This window comes from Eleginops maclovinus, chromosome 4 (genome assembly GCF_036324505.1).
Source record: "Eleginops maclovinus isolate JMC-PN-2008 ecotype Puerto Natales chromosome 4, JC_Emac_rtc_rv5, whole genome shotgun sequence".
Classification (NCBI taxonomy): Eukaryota; Metazoa; Chordata; class Actinopteri; order Perciformes; family Eleginopidae; genus Eleginops; species Eleginops maclovinus.
Window position 1 is genome coordinate 19473945 of NC_086352.1, and position 16219 is coordinate 19490163.

Genomic DNA, 16219 nt, shown 5'->3' on the forward strand with positions numbered 1-16219 from the left:
TAGCCAGTCTCCAGATCTCAACCCCATAGAAAATCTTTGGAGGGAGTTGAAAGTCTGTGTTGCCCAGCGACAGCCCCAAAACATCCCTGCTTTAGAGGAGATCTGCATGGAGGAATGGGCCAAAATACCAGCAACAGTGTGTGAAAACCTTGTGAAGACTTACAGAAAACGTTTGACCTCTGTCATTGCCAACAAAGGGTATATAACAAAGTATTGAGATGAACTTTTGTTATTGACCAAATACTTATTTTCCACAATCATTTGAAAATTAATTCATTAAAAATCCTACAATGTGATTTCCTGGATTTTCTTTTCTCATTCTGTCTCTCATAGTTGAAGTGTACCTATGATGAAAATTACAGGCCTCTCATCTTTTTAAATGGGAGAACTTGCACAATTGGTGGCTGACTAAATACTTTTTTGCCCCACTGTATGTCATAATAAAAATTCTTGTTAAAGAATCTGTGGATGTTTTTCAAGGATTAAATCCCTTTCTAAAATGTAATCTCTGCCTTTGTCTGCTATTGAAAAATAATCTGAATAAATGAAGAGGGTGTGACAGAGTGGTAAATTAACTTTTGGTTACGAGACGTTCCAACGATAAATAAGTGACAAAGGTCGGGCTTAGGAAACGTGAAGATACCATAGCAGGAAAAATTGAACTGACCTAGGAGTGACTCAAAGCAGAACTCAAAAACATAACTTTCTTGTTGTCTTCCTATTGAAAAAAGCTACCTTTATCAAAACAGGTAAACCCGGAGTGCAGTGATTGATGGGATTCTGTACCAATGCCTTGTGGGGTTTCAGGATGATAAGTGTTATTTCACCATTCAACGGAGCACAGACTCCACACTCAGTCTGGAAAGAGGCGTCACCACTAACTCAAAAAATTGATGTCCAAAAATTAGGCAAAATGTACCTTTTATTTATTCATATGTATATGTACTAGTGATTATTGAAATAGACAATCTGATAGGCAAGCCGATAAGTAAAAGTTGCTCAAAGACAACAGTTAAAGTATTGCTAAGCTAAAAGGTAACAGGGCAAAAGAAGAAGGTTCATAATGGTTGGCTGAGCATAACAGAAAAAAATAGCCAATAGAAATAGCTAATCCGTTTTTGGGCAAAAAGTAAAGGATAGACTACCGGTAACAAATCATATATATATAAAAAAAATGGATCTTGATAAAATAAATGAATCAGTGGCTGAAATTGTTAGCTAAGCATAACAATGAAGTTAGAGTAATGTGGATGAAGGATGTGGAGGAAGTCTTTACCTCCTCTGACTGCTGTGGGAAATGGGTTGGGTTGGCTCAATCCCCCTTAAGATATTTTTAGGCTTTCCTATGTTGCGTTTTTAGCCTGATCAAATGTGAAGGATCGTCGGGAACAAGCTTTTATTAGAATTCTATACTAAAAATGAATGTCAAAAATACCTCCTGCATCTATGATGAGGGTGGGACCTCATTGCTCTGTCTGGAGAGAACTAGACTTGTCACTTTGAATTCAGTCTTGCAACTTTCAGTGGCACAGCATTCAGTGTGATCTTTATTTTTAGCTCAGGAGCTCAATGCATATATCAGCACTGTACTGCGCAAGCACTGACACTCTCTCATGCTCTCATTCACAAGAATCTCTTCATTGTGTGTGTGTGTGTGTGTGTGTGTGAGTGAGGGAGAGGGAGAGGGAGAGTGTGTGCGCACACAGGGAGGCAGGTCTTGGCTAAAGTTTATTAACTTTCTCTTAGCCAATGGGGCTCCTTGTGCGTTTTTCCTGCTGACCAATGGGACAGATTGAGAGGTTGGAGGTGGGTGTTGCTTAGCAACTGCAGGTAGAATCTCAGATCATGTCGGACCCATTGTTTTATCTCGCCTCCCTGAGAGACATTACATGCTATGTCTTGTGATTTGTTAGTAAAAAAAAAACACCTCTGTGCAAATGCGTCACAAAGTTGTTAACTCTATTTCTGTGTTGTTAAACAAAGATCACAGTGACTTTAATGATGTTTCACCCTCAACTCAGAGCACTTTTAATTGATTTGCATTATGTTATTTTCATCGCCGAGTCACTGGAGAACATACAAGGAGATGTGGATTTTATTGTTTTATTTTCTGATCCTAATTACAGCGATAATAACCGTTATTGAGCCTCATGGCGAATCAAAGATGGGAGAAGATAAATACAACACACATGGCTGCTAAATGCTAATGTAGATGAAACCTCAGGATTTGCCTTTTGAAGCAAAGTGTAACATGCCTCACATCCAGATACCATCACACTAACAGACACACACCCAAAGCATTGTTAACAATGATATGTGTTTTTATTATAATCCTGATTTAAGAATCCCTGAGCGTTTGGCAAAATCCAGTGTTTGAAAATAGCCTTTATATTTTAGTTTCTTTGTGCATGGCTAAATATGACGATATGATCCCTCTTTCACTGCTTGTGCCTCCCATAATGCAGCATGTCACAGCTGTGAACTTTTTAGCCCCTGTATACTTGCATGACCTGATATCTTAAAACCATAGCCGACCACCCCTACAGTCTGTCCTCTCACCACTTACAGTGTCCCTTGTAGGCTTTTGTCCTGCCCATAAACAAACATTGTATATGTTACTCATATACTCAACTGACTGTGTCTCATATGAATGTGAACACAGAAAAAAATGTAGGCTGAAATGTAAATCCAAATTACTCTATTTTATGCTCGTCTGCGCAGTTGTTTTAGGTGGAACCATCACATTGTGGGATACTTCAAGTAAATTAGACAAAAAACATTTTAAAATCTGTAAATGTATATATTTGAATATTCAGACAAAAATACAGCATCGTAAACTGGGCACTTAAGAGTTGCTTTTGTTCATCCTCCCTTCCCGTGATGCTTGTTGCAAATATTTAAATGGGGGTTATGGAAATTCCTGGCATGCACCCTGGATTTGGCATGTAAAGCAGGCCCAAGATGATTGTTGTTTACACCATGCCCATTTGTGCCCAGTATGTCCGACAGTCGGAAGCAAGACATTTGACCTAAAAGGGTTTTTTATCATCCATACAATTCGAGCACACTTGGGGTGTCAGCCATAGTGATTCTGCATAAGGTAAGCCTTGATTACTTAAAACTTTACAGAGATTGAAAACTGTGCGATAATCGATTTGTAAGACATACAGAGGCAAACGAAAACTTTCAAAATGATCATAACATAATTAATATTTTTAGTTGCTTGTCTTCTGACAAAACTAAAAATTTCAACAGGTCATGATGCTTTTTCTTCTGAGAGAAGATATAATATAAGCAGCCGCCTTAGATGATTGTGTCTTTTAACAGACCATTTCTAAAATGAGTGCCCGGTTTGAAAAATATCTATTACAAAGAAGTTAGAACATTTAAAAAAATCTAAGGTAACAACAACTTTTCATCTTCCAAGAACATTATATGTATACTTTCTATATCACATGCAGAAACAAATTGTATTTTGTATTCTCATTCAAATATTACCAAACTAATTACACTTAAATACCTGTGCATTCAGTTATGAGTTTGCTTGACATCCCTGTAGTTTGTTTTCTCCAGGAATGTCTTCTCTAATAATCTCCATCTGCATTTCACTCAGCAAACACATTCTGTGAGAAACATTGTGGCAGCAAATACCTGGCCGCCTTTATCAATACACAGCTGAGAGTAGACAGGACCTTGTGCGGTGGTTAAAGTGGGGGGGATGGGTGAGATTTACAGTTTCCTTTACCAGGTAATGTCTCCTGTTGTGAAACAATGTGACAGAAAATCAGTACAGCTGTGATGGCTCAGCAGTGTTCTTTGCGCCTCTACATTCTCCTCCAGGAGCTTATCCAAAGCCCACCTCAAATGTACTGTATGTAGCCTGCGGATGACTCATCCTCCGGAGAATGAGCTGTATGGTGCAGGTAGCCTTGCAAATAAACATTTCACCATTTGCAGAGTCTACTGAAGTACTTTGCTGACTTATAGTCTGAACCCACAGACTGCAAATACAAAGTCTGACAAACCAATTCTGTTTTATTCAGTCAGTAAATTCAGTCGGCGTTAAAGACTCTCCTGTGTTAACATGTCCCTTCTGTGTTACACATGTAATCCCTGTATCGCTTAAACACACAGCAATGAGGCATCACTTAGTGCTCCAGAATTTTTAGTCATTTTGTTTATTGAAACTGAAAATTTGTCATCATTGCAGCAATTGCCATGGAGACAGGGTTAAGTCCCAAACCTACTGGTATATTACAGTGCATGAGTGTATGCTCATTACCCTTTACCACAACTTCCAGGAAACACTGCACACTGAGTGGATGGGTGACTCCCCCTCTTTAGCAGGGTTCGGGAATATGCAGACATTTAAATGATATTTGTTTCTCGGCAGCCTTTTACACCTTTTCCCTCAAACAGCCCTCATATCCTCCCATGCTCCTCATTCAGTTTGCAGCATCCTGTTGTTAGTTGTCTTTGCTTATGCTGTTTTATTATCAAGTCACTAATGGCAATAATGGGTGCAATATCCATCCAATGATGATGTAGCTGAAGTGATATGTCTAAATTAATTAGATTTTAAATTAGAATGTATTAATCCTTGGACCTGGAAATGTACCCCAGGGCTGCAAATGGTAGAAATAGTACCTCTGATACCCAGAATGCACACATGTGGGATACTAATATGAGTGGAGCACTGTTTTATGACATTTGTCAGCTTATGAATTATAACAACAAAACTATGACCGCATCCGTTATGTATGTTTAATATTATTATTGCATTCCTTCCCTGTTAGCATTCTTTTGACCCCCTTGGGTTTATCTTGTGACCCCTTGGACCACTAGGTTGGTTTGACTGAGGACCTACTTTCTGTGAAGCAACAATGTGAAACACAAGGCAACTATGCTGCCCACTAAGTGAAAATGTAAATCTGTCACACAGTGCGGTGTGGGTGACTGGCTGCCTGTGCGCTGGGGTGTGGCAAAGTTAATGTGACGGTGTTTAGGACGTCCACCTGCAGGGTGGTTGGACACAGCACAGCTACTAAGGTCCCTTATCCATCCTGACATGTTTTTAATTCTCTAATTGAATAAGTTCTTACAAAGAAAGTCAGTTTGAAATAAAGTTAGAGCCACTACACACCCATGTAACGCCCACATTGTTTAGCCTGATTAGAGCTCCTCTCAGGACTGTGTGGGTGTGAACGGGCTTTGCTTGATCCACATCTACATCACTTTACAGTCAGGGAACTTCAGCTTAACACCTTTTGTAAATTCTATTAGAACATCCAAATAGTTTGGACTACTAATAAAGTATTAGTCACGACAGGTAATGAGAAAAATCTAAATTAGTATTCTCCCACACTGAAAGTCCTTAATAATTTAAAGATAGATTGAGGTCAATTTTATTATCCCACACAGAGACATTTGTCTAGTGGTCCAGTCATGAGGACAATGTTAACGTTCAGATAGGCTCTAAACAAAAACGATAACAATTAGTGTCAGCAATCATTGGACGTGAATCCGATCTTTTTCAAAATCAAAACTAAAACACTTCATCATTGCAACTGGATGCAAAGTCCCTCTCTATAGAACGTATTATTGTCCCTGAATCCAAAGGTTATTTAAGCTTTATCAGGCTTCTGCAACCAGTCTTTATCTTTAGCGGAATGTTAGCAGTACATTCTATAATTGGTTGTTTTTATCGAAAATGCTCTATTCAATATCTTCATGTTCATAGGCTTATACTGTTGACTATTGAGGACTTGTTCTAGATCACTGACGTAACCCCTACCACCGGCAAATTTACATTTCTGCTGAGGTGCAGGCACAAAAAATATTTGGTTAAGTTTGGTGAAAGCTCGAGGTTTGGGTTTGATACAGTACGAAAGTAAGGTTGGGTCAACTTTTTTCGTAGTGAAAGGTAAAGAACTCGTGTCATCTGTAAGTAAAAGGTTTTTAGCTATATTTTTCACATTTGTATTTTTGTCTTAAGTACATTTCTGTAGGTTGGGATCAATAAAATTATCATCTTAATGTGACGAGGACAACTGCTTCAAAGCTGGTCTACATGTTAAACAGATAACCACAGGGTTGAGGTTAAGGTTCATCCTGGGCCTGTCTTTAAAAAGAAAAAGAGTATTTAGCTACAGTAGATTTTCTTGGGCTGTTAGGTCTCTGGCACTGTATTACTGTTGGATGTAGTAGTTTGTGTACATGTCTATTTCTTTTAGTGTTTACACAGTTTTAAAATGCAATCAAAAGGTTTAACTTCAGGTGTTTTTAGTTGGGCTTGAAAGCCAGTAAAGTAGCTAACTGCACTTTTGATAGCGGAAATATAACCACTACTGGTTATGTTGTTTTTCTCTGTCAGCATCTTGTTCTTGATTTAGGAGAGTAGTTACATGTTTACAGAGCTAGTGACTTTAATTGAGGCAATTTCTTTTTCTCACGTATCACACATTTTGTACAAGGTGTAGTTCTGTATAAATATACAATATTGTTTTAATGTTATACAACTCATAGTAATATGGTTATTTATAGTTTTGCTTCGAGTGACTGAAAAAACTCTAAATGCCCTCATGACAATTTCTTATTGTTTTATTTTACTATAGTTAAAGTTGGATAGAAATTATGAATTGATATCACACTGCAGAAAGCTTAACACTTTTGACAAGGCTTCTTTTAAGAATGTGATGCCTATGGGTGACATTTTTTTATGAATGACACATAATAGTTTAAAGCTTATTTCATGATCATGTCAGTTTTGATGAGAGTGCTCATGCACACTCTTTTAAATTAGGTTTTACCATGGATTTTATAGTAGCTATACTGTATGTGGGCTGGTATCTGCAGACAGAGCTTAATTAAATGTTCTCCTGTCTTCTATAGCCTTTCACTTTATTACATTTACAGAAAAATGCTCCTGCTTTGTATAAAGAGGAAGAAAAGTTCCATATAAACTTGGTTGTGAACTTTAAGAAATCAGGCAGTATATGCATCCAACCACACATTTCATTTCTCCTCCCACCTTTCATGTGTTCCTCCCTAAAATGAGTGTGGGAGGGAGGGAGGCTGACACATAGAGGGCTTCTCTGTCAGATGACATGAAGCTGCACTTCCAGACCAAAGCAGCTGTTTGATAAATAACATGCGTGGCTCCGAGTGCACTATACGTCTCAGAGACTCAAAATGTGGCCCTCAGTCTTTGTCTCTTTGACACACTCCCTGTACACAGCCACACACATACACACATACTGTACGCACAAACTAAATCTCTTTTTCTGACCCTTTTCTCTCTCACCTTGATTAAAAAACAATATCCATCTTATAACTGCAAGTTATCCAGACACCCACACTCATTTGCAGTGAAAGGCAAATGACCCTGGTGATGAGTCACTGCATTCACTCAGAGACTTGCTCTATTCAACACGCTGAAATCTCTTAAGGCAGAGTGAAGCAGTGGTTCTCACCGTTGTGCCTCTGAGTGAGCTCAGGTGTGCCATGACGTTTGTCTCAAATGTTAAAAAAGAAAACTGAATAAGTCAAGTAAAAATATCTCGTAGCGTAATTTAAATCGTGTGAAATGATTTCCCATCCATACATTGCAATTAAAAATGGCTCCCTTCCCCTGTGATCATACTGCACTTTATAAAACATCTCAGCCAATCAATAATTATGTTTTCCTTCAGAAGTTAGTTTCTTGGGTAAACATTGTTCATAGTACATAATCAAGCCTGGCACAGTAAATGTGCTCTGTAGGGTAGCTGTGATAATTATTATGGGGAAATGGCAGCTGTATTTTATTTATCAAGCATTTAATTGCATGTACAACAAATTCAAAACGCTCTGCTGCATTTCTTTTGTTAGTCAACCTGGATTTCTCAGAAACTAACGCACATTTTAGTCACTTTTAATCTGAAATGATCTCCAAATATATCTATTTTTTTACAACCTCTGTTAATGAAGTGACGTCTTACAGCTCCACGTTGCACGTTGTCAGTGTTTGATGTTTTCACTTGAGAGATTGGTTAGAGAAAACTGAAAAAAGCAAATTCCCCTGAATTCATAGTGTGATATTCTTCAAGGTGTCCGACACCACAGGTTGGAAACCAATGCAAAATTATTAACAGGTTTTGGTAGATATGTAAATTAATTAAATAAATGTAATTTAATTGAATAGATATTGTGTTTTTCGGCAAAAACACTGAAATAAATCATCATGTGTCCAATCGCAATATTGCAAACATCAAAACTATAAATAACAGCTAAAATTGTTAGTTTGTTGATAAGTTGATTGGCAGAAAAGGTACTGGAACAATTATTGTTGAATATTTGTCTAAATTACCAGAATTCATTGGATCGTGTCTGATAAAGAATGTGGATTGTTGATCAGACAAAATTTGCAGTCTGAACAAAACAACTTACATTATTAAATCTATATGTAAATATAAATTAATCAAAAGATCAATTGAAAATGAAAGTACTGCAAGTTACAGCCCTGAACAACATGGATAAATAATGTTATTGAATTCTTAGAAGATTTCTCACAGGAAACCCTCATCTTGATGTATGTAAGTTCAGTGTTTTAGTTTTTATTGGATGAACTTTGAGTTGCTTATGATTCAGGTGTCTTTGTGTTTGTTTAAATGTGAGTCGTGTCAGAGAGTGTGCAGGCGGTAGGATGACTTTCTTCTTATTTTTTTCTTGGCATGGAAAAACTTTCTAAGCAATTTATTTCACAGGAATTTAAAAGATGCAGGCAACAGATGTTCAAACCAAACGGACTAAGTTTTATCTGAGGTAACAGTAAACCGTTTCCAGTCTGTCTGACCACAGTTTGTACAAGACTCTTTGCTTCAAAAACCTGAATGAACCTGAGACTCATTTTTGGGCATTAGGCCTGAGGGCTGCAAGTGTTATCTGGCTGCATCAAGTTTACTTTGTTTAAGAAAAGAAAGAATAGTGGAGTGGGGGAGGGAGTGTAACGGGAGTCTTTAACAGAGAGTAAAAGGGACTGAAAGGATTTTGATCCAGTGATATTATATATCTGTCCTGGTCAGGCCAGACAAAAGCACACAGCAAACCACCAGAGAGAGAGCAAAGCATGTCATCTGAATAGTATGTCTTCTTTGCAGTGTTGTACATCCAAAGCCTTTGTGTGCCTGAATTTGGCTGCTAGAAGGCACAAAGGAGGCAGTTTGTTCGCCCCTGACAAGTGTGCTTTTATTTGCGGCGGCCCTTTGATGTATAGAGAAACTTTGGCTGGGATATCTCTTGCAGACAAATGCACGAGAAATCCCACTCCTTTGTATTATCCTTAACAATCCCCTCACCATTCACTGCAAAGCTTTTATTCCCTTTAAGGCCTTTATTTTAAACTTTGTGCCTACTGTCTGTCTGTCAACTGTAATGGGGAATCTTGTTTGACTTTATTGTTCAGAGGGGGGGGGTTGAAGGGAAGTTGGGGGCATGCAGTTCAGATATCAAACAACATCACCTGGCCATGTGACATTGTTTATCAAGAAGGTTTGGTGTTTACAGCATCAACTACAGTAAAAGTAAAACCTTGAAAAACTTAAGCAGAACACAGACATGGGCAGCAAAGTAAATGATGGTTCAGCGACGCAGAAACAAACCATTTCAGAAGAGTTTCACAAAAAACAGACAATAAAGGATAGAAATGAAACAGGACACCAAGAGCACTTAGGAATGTCTGCAACATGGCAGTTTAGCAACAAACAGGTGAAGTATGGATAGACATTAGTGTTCTCACTCTCTAGAAGAGGAGCTGTTGTTAGTGAATTCTCTGGCCTTGTACATTACATGCACCATTCATTTCATCTTGTCCACCCCTTCTATTTTCCTTTGCAGTTTAAAGTAAAGGTTGAACCAAAACTTTGCCAATTTAGTTGAAATCAACTCTCATCTAAACCATGTGGAAAACTGAATCTAGGTGTTTTAATGGTGATTGAGTGCCTGGCTATTTACTGGCAGGTGTTAGCACTTCCTTGAGTCTTTTTTATCACAATTGAATTTCCAGGCAATCAATGAAGGTTCAACTACCGCCACAATTTGTTAGGATCAACCAATAACCATCTCATCTGAAAATTGAAGCAAATGCAGAAGTGCCTTAAACTTTAAAAATGATCCTAAATACCCTGCAGGTGGTAACTCCACTTGTTGCAAAAACAGTTTGATGTATAGAAGTCTATAAGAAAGTGATTCTAATTTTCACTTTATTTATTGTCTCAGATTATATTAATAACTTTAACTCGTTCCGAGAGTGATTTCTGTTCATAAAAGGCCAACGTTACATTTTGCCGAATTGCGTTTATAAGAATTTGATAACACTTTGCTTGACGTTCTTGTGTATTTGCTGGTTGGGAAAACAATGGGCAACTTCCGCTACAAAGCTGAGGCTTCAGAATCCTAGTCCACAAACCAATGGGTGTCGCCCTCTTGACTATAGTATGTCCACTTCTTATTATATGGATAGGATGGGCTTTGTGCTCGTTTTTATCTCCATTAATTTGCCTGATTAATATTTCACTATTGAAATATCTGTCAGCTTGTTTTTTTAAACAATTAACAGAATTTACAGGATAGATTTCCTAATTACCTCAAACACATCTTGGGCATTTTTATGATGTTGTTAATTAGGGGCTAATATATGCACAGCAGACTTACATGTAAAAGTGACAACAAGATGTTTATTTTGTTGTAATCCAAACCAATTTAAGTATGGAAGTCCTTTAGGCGTCTTTCTTTTAAAGTGTTCTAATTATCAATTATTCAGTTTTAATTTCCCCAAAACATTTGCAGGGAGGTTAATCTGAAATAAATCGCATTTCACAAATCACAAGTAAACTGATTTTTTTTAAAGTGTTTTCATAAGAAACGATGTTATTATAAGGTCCATGAAGTAGCTGTGCTGGAGCGTTCCGTGAGGTCTAATCTATCTGCAAATGAAGATCATTTGATTTGATTGAAAACTCCTCCCGAGCTACTGAATTGACCTTGTGTGGAGATTGTTGCTTAAATGCTGATTTCACTTTTGAAAATGAGCTTAGAAGTTTAAGTAGGTGTTACACTATGCTTTTCCACTTTGTTTGAGAGTGTCCCCAAACATAAACTTTATTAAAACCAGGCACTCCATCGGACAAGGGAAAGTTCACACAGTAACACCTTGAAACGACCCAGAACACAGTCAGTGTTACACCGTTGTTACTGAGCAGTTGGGACTTCAGTGACTCTGTGCAGATGCCCTTTGACAGTTTTTGTTGAGGCAGAGCACAGTGTTACTTCCCTACGCAGCTTTCCTCAGTCAGTCCATGTATTTTAACCGACAGCCTCCAAGTCACGATCCTCCACCTCCTCTGCAGGCTTCAGCTTCTGTCTTTTACATCAGACGACCAGTAAAAGAGCTAAAACTCTTGACCCGTCCGTTCCTGGGCGCCCACAAGTGCTTAAGCAGATAAAGATTATATTCATCACAAAGGCATTTTAGTATGGGGGTCAGAAAATAGGGCTTTTACATAAAGACATTGAAAAACGTTTTTGTTTTAAAGCCTGAGTAATGCTGATATGCAGGGTTGCTGACCCTTTCTGACTGTTTATTTTTAAGTTGGCTTACACTGGATTTTACAACAAGATATGTACTATGGTTAGTGGTTGTTCTGGAAACTGTTACACTGACAAGGTGACAATGTTTAAGTGGTAATACTAAAGTCAGATTGCGTAATTAACCTTATTAATACATATGTCACACTTAAAAATGACAACAACAAATATTTGTATTGAATTTATTCAATGGTTTGTTTGTATTTTCCAATACTTTAAATAATTTGAATCCCATTTGTCTTCAGTAAGCTTTCAATTCCTGGAACACTTATTTTGAATAGTAAAACTTTGCAGTGTGATTTTCCGCCCCGGTTCAAATATAAAATAATACTAAACGTACCATGACATCAGAAATGTCCTTTTGTTTTTTCATCTGGTTCTTGTCAATTATGTCACTATTCAAATTGGTTGGTCTAAGTTTTCCCCCACAGTCAAACATGTTTTGTTGTTTGCTGTCTCAGTTTTTATATGCTAAAAAGGAGTGGCTTTCAATGGCAACCAAAGCCTAATAATTGATTGCCAATTTCTCAAAATTCAAATGGCAACCCGGCTTCTCTTAATGTCCAGCACGGCTGACTAACTTATATGACAAACTAAGGGGTCCTGTCTCAACAACCATGTGCTGCTTCAGTCCCCATCACTGCTGTCATTTGCTGTCTTTGTCATTTGACAAAATCCCGCAAAGTGAATATCAGAAATCATTATCTACCACATAACTCATCAGATTGTATCCCATTCTTGCTGTGGAATCACTTATGTAAATATGCAAGCTATTAAAATCACCACACTTGGTATGTTGCTACCGTGGTAAGTCTTATCATTCAGTTTGTGCCTTTTTGAAGGCACTGTGGTATGTAAAAAAGGACAATGATAAAGTCACCAAATTTATATGAAAATCACACTCCAGATGCAGAAAAGACTTAAAAATTATTGTTTCTCATTTCCTCGTAGAGTTCAGCAGAAAGCGGGAAGGAATGACAATCATGAAATGTGAACTTCTCTGTCGACGTGTGTTACATACATGTATATGTGCTGCGTTGAAGGTCAGTGCCTCGTACTTCTCCTTTGCAATATTTGGCTGATCATAAAGGGGCTACCATTTGCAGAGTTGCCGTCCATGCAAAATTTCAGGTCACTACCATTGGGATCAAATATGCCTTTGGCTAAGCAACAAGATGCAAATACATCTATTCAAATTCGCACCACTCCATATACATCCGCGCTTACACAAACACTCGCACACAATCTCATGTCAGTGCACCACGTTGCAGGGTTGAAGTACAGGGGCGATACATGATCTGACATAGGATTCAATAAATATTTTGGTGTTTATTTTGTTGTCCAATAAATGCAAATTATCATTGACATTCTCGTTAATTTAAATACAAAAATGTGTGTTTACCTTCCCTGTTGCATATCTGGCAGCTCCTCAGTCTAGTGTCAGGCCCATATTACTGTCTCACCCAGGCCCTCATAAAGCTAATGGCAGACAGGCAGCATCCTCCTCTGCAGGCTGTCGAGCAGACTAGGTTAGTCAGAGTTAAGAGATCAATGCATTATATGTCACATCCAGAGCTCCAGATGTCTCCCCTAAGGCACTCAAGACAGAGTTTACATAGTCACCTGATGTTTAACTGGTAAAAGATAGTCAGGATCAGAAGGATGGTAGTGTGCACAGATACACCCTCAATATCACACCAGCACATCCAGTCCCATTTCAGCCTGCCGAGCCACTGGGGCAACCCAAATATCATCCATCCTGTCACCGTCCATCAAAACTATACATAGAAACAGGGAAATTAGCACAAATGCAGCACTTGCCATCAGTCTGAAGTATGGTGGCAGTAGGGGGATTATTTACGGGCTGCATTACTTTCTGAAGACCTGAGCTCTGAGTCACCAACCAAGCCTGATAATTAATTCCTCACTCCATAGAAATATTATGAAGCTCCATGACAGAATGACAGATGTACAGCAAGAAGCACATTGTCAACAGGGTGACTGGATTAAGGTATTTTGACTGGTTTATTATTGGGAAATTATGTTTTATGTAAATGAATGAAGACTTTATATAGGTAGCAGTTAAAAAATGTTCTACCAGCTACACTGTGTTTGATCAAAGGGTGAATACTGAAAACATGAGGTCCAATAGTTTGATGTACTGTTGTGTAATCAGTATTTGTTGTTTTTGTCTGCTCTTTGTTTGTCCCAGAGCTCAACTTCCTGTAGATACAAGAGGTTGGGGGGAGATGCTCTGGGATCTGACAGTAAGAGATAACCTGCCATCAGCGGGCTTCTATTTTTAACTGCAGGTACTAGTAACGCATGACGTGGGACTCTTGTTATCAATATTTATGGACCAAAGATTAAGACAGAGTAATGATACACGTAGCCACTGACTGGATCCATCCTCGCCTAATAGTTGTCATTAAGGCAACGGGGAAGGAAAGTGCTGATAGACTAAAAAAGTTGAGGCTGGCAATTTACATTTTAGTAATGATTCTAGAGACCAGACATGGCCCAAATGTAATTAGCAGATGTAAACAGGAAAGTATGTTGACTGCAATGTTAAAATGGCTTCAAACTGTTTTTTTGTAGTTGTTTTTTCTTGTTGTTGTGGGTGATTTGTTTTGTACAGTTGTCATTTAAGAAGGTGGAGCTGGGCTTCATTTGCAGGCTTTCATAGACAGATTGTTGGATTAAATCACTTGAGATCACACCTTAAAGGCGGATTGCGGCTTTGGAAGTAAATTCATTTTCACAATACACAGAGTAATAACAACTGTTGGTAATGAGCCCACCACTAAAGAGCGACTATTCCTGCCATTATTTTTGCAACATACATCTTCCCTCACTCTATTTACAGTACCAAATGAATATCAATCTATACCAATCTCAGTCTTTCTTTACAGACCACAGAGATCCATAATGTTGTATATTCATTTCCAAATTTATCCCACGGTGAAGCCCTTTGGCAACACATTTTAATAACACTCCATGTGCCAAAATATATTACACTCCAACACTTTAAAGTTCCAAGAGTAAGCTCAAAAGAGGTGAAGTATCTTGGCAGAGCATAGAGCAAAATGCCACGCAGTCATATGCAACCCAGGGGATGAAGTGATTGATCTGTGACCTCGGACTCCGCCATAAGATATTGTGGTGAAGAGTGCGGGGGAGGGCATGGATAGTGAAAAAGGGACGAGCATGAGTCAGTAACAGAGTCTGCGAAAAGCTGTGGGAGCAGAGTAAGTGTTAACAACATCACAAGTAGGAGCAAGTCAAGTTACCACGTCAGGAGGCAAAAAGAACTCGGAGTAGGATGATGGTAGGAGCACAAAAGGTGATGGGACACATACATCCTGACCGTTTAATCATGTGAAGAGAATGAAGGGAATTGTTCATCCACAGCAGGCTGTCCACGGCAAGCTGATATGTGTTACCTCTCTCTTTACGTCACTCCCTTTTATTAGTAGCCTATAATGAGTAGCCACCGTGTGAAAAGCCTACATTTACAAAGGAGTGAGTTCAACGATGATAAGCTATGTGTGAATCTCCAGTCCAGCACTTGTTGCCTGTGTATGGTACATGAAAATGTACATATTTTTCTTGGCAAATAATATATGAATCTAATTTTGTCTGATTATGCCATCTTGTGTCTTTGAGACAGAAATGTATTGACACAAACTGCAAAGAAAAATTAGGTTTTTTTCCTTTTGGCCACTGCCTCTACAAGCAAGATGACAGAGTACATGCGTAGTCAGACCAAATTAGAATCAACTATCTTTGCCAGGAAAAGTATTTTCAATGTGTCAGAAGTTTTGTGGTACAATATTGATAAGTGACACTGAAAACACAAAAAACTTGCATTTTTTTCTTTCCTCTAGAGTCATAAAGCTGCAAATTAAATGATCAATCAGTGCATTTTCAGCACTTATATGAGGGAAAACAGGATAGTGTCCCCCTCTTTTAACCACTTGGGTGCCAGAGTAGCAGGTCTGAAAGATTTCAAGTTACCTTTATCACTTTGATGAACACCTTCTTTGTTTTTTCTTTTGAGAGAAGTCCAGTGATGTGTCAGTTGTGTGCTATTATCTCCTTGCAGACGCACGCCTACAGGTTCCAATAACACGCAACTCATGCGGCGTGATTTCCATAAACTATGACAAAAAAGTAATTTATACTGCAATAATGACACGTTTCTTACAAACACTCTACAGAAAGTTTGTGATGCTGGAAAAGAGTCAAGCAAATATCACCTATTACTCATGTTACTTAGTACATTTGGGGCTTCACTTGCAAGCACAGCGCTTCGTCACTGCATAACAATCAGATGGCTGAGTGTTGGCAGTGCAACTGATGGAATTTTACTGAAAACAGATTTCGTCTTTGAACTTCCAGTTATTCCTGATCGAAAAGTATCATCCCTGGCTTTTAACGCTCTGGTCGCTTCTGTCAGCTTAATCACGGTTCCGGAGGACGTGGATTAACTTTTTTTCTCTAACATCTACCCGGGAAAAGAAAAAAAAACGCAGTACTTTAACTGAATTTGTCAATGTAAGTATATATGTGAATGTTCAGTCCGGCAACTAAACAA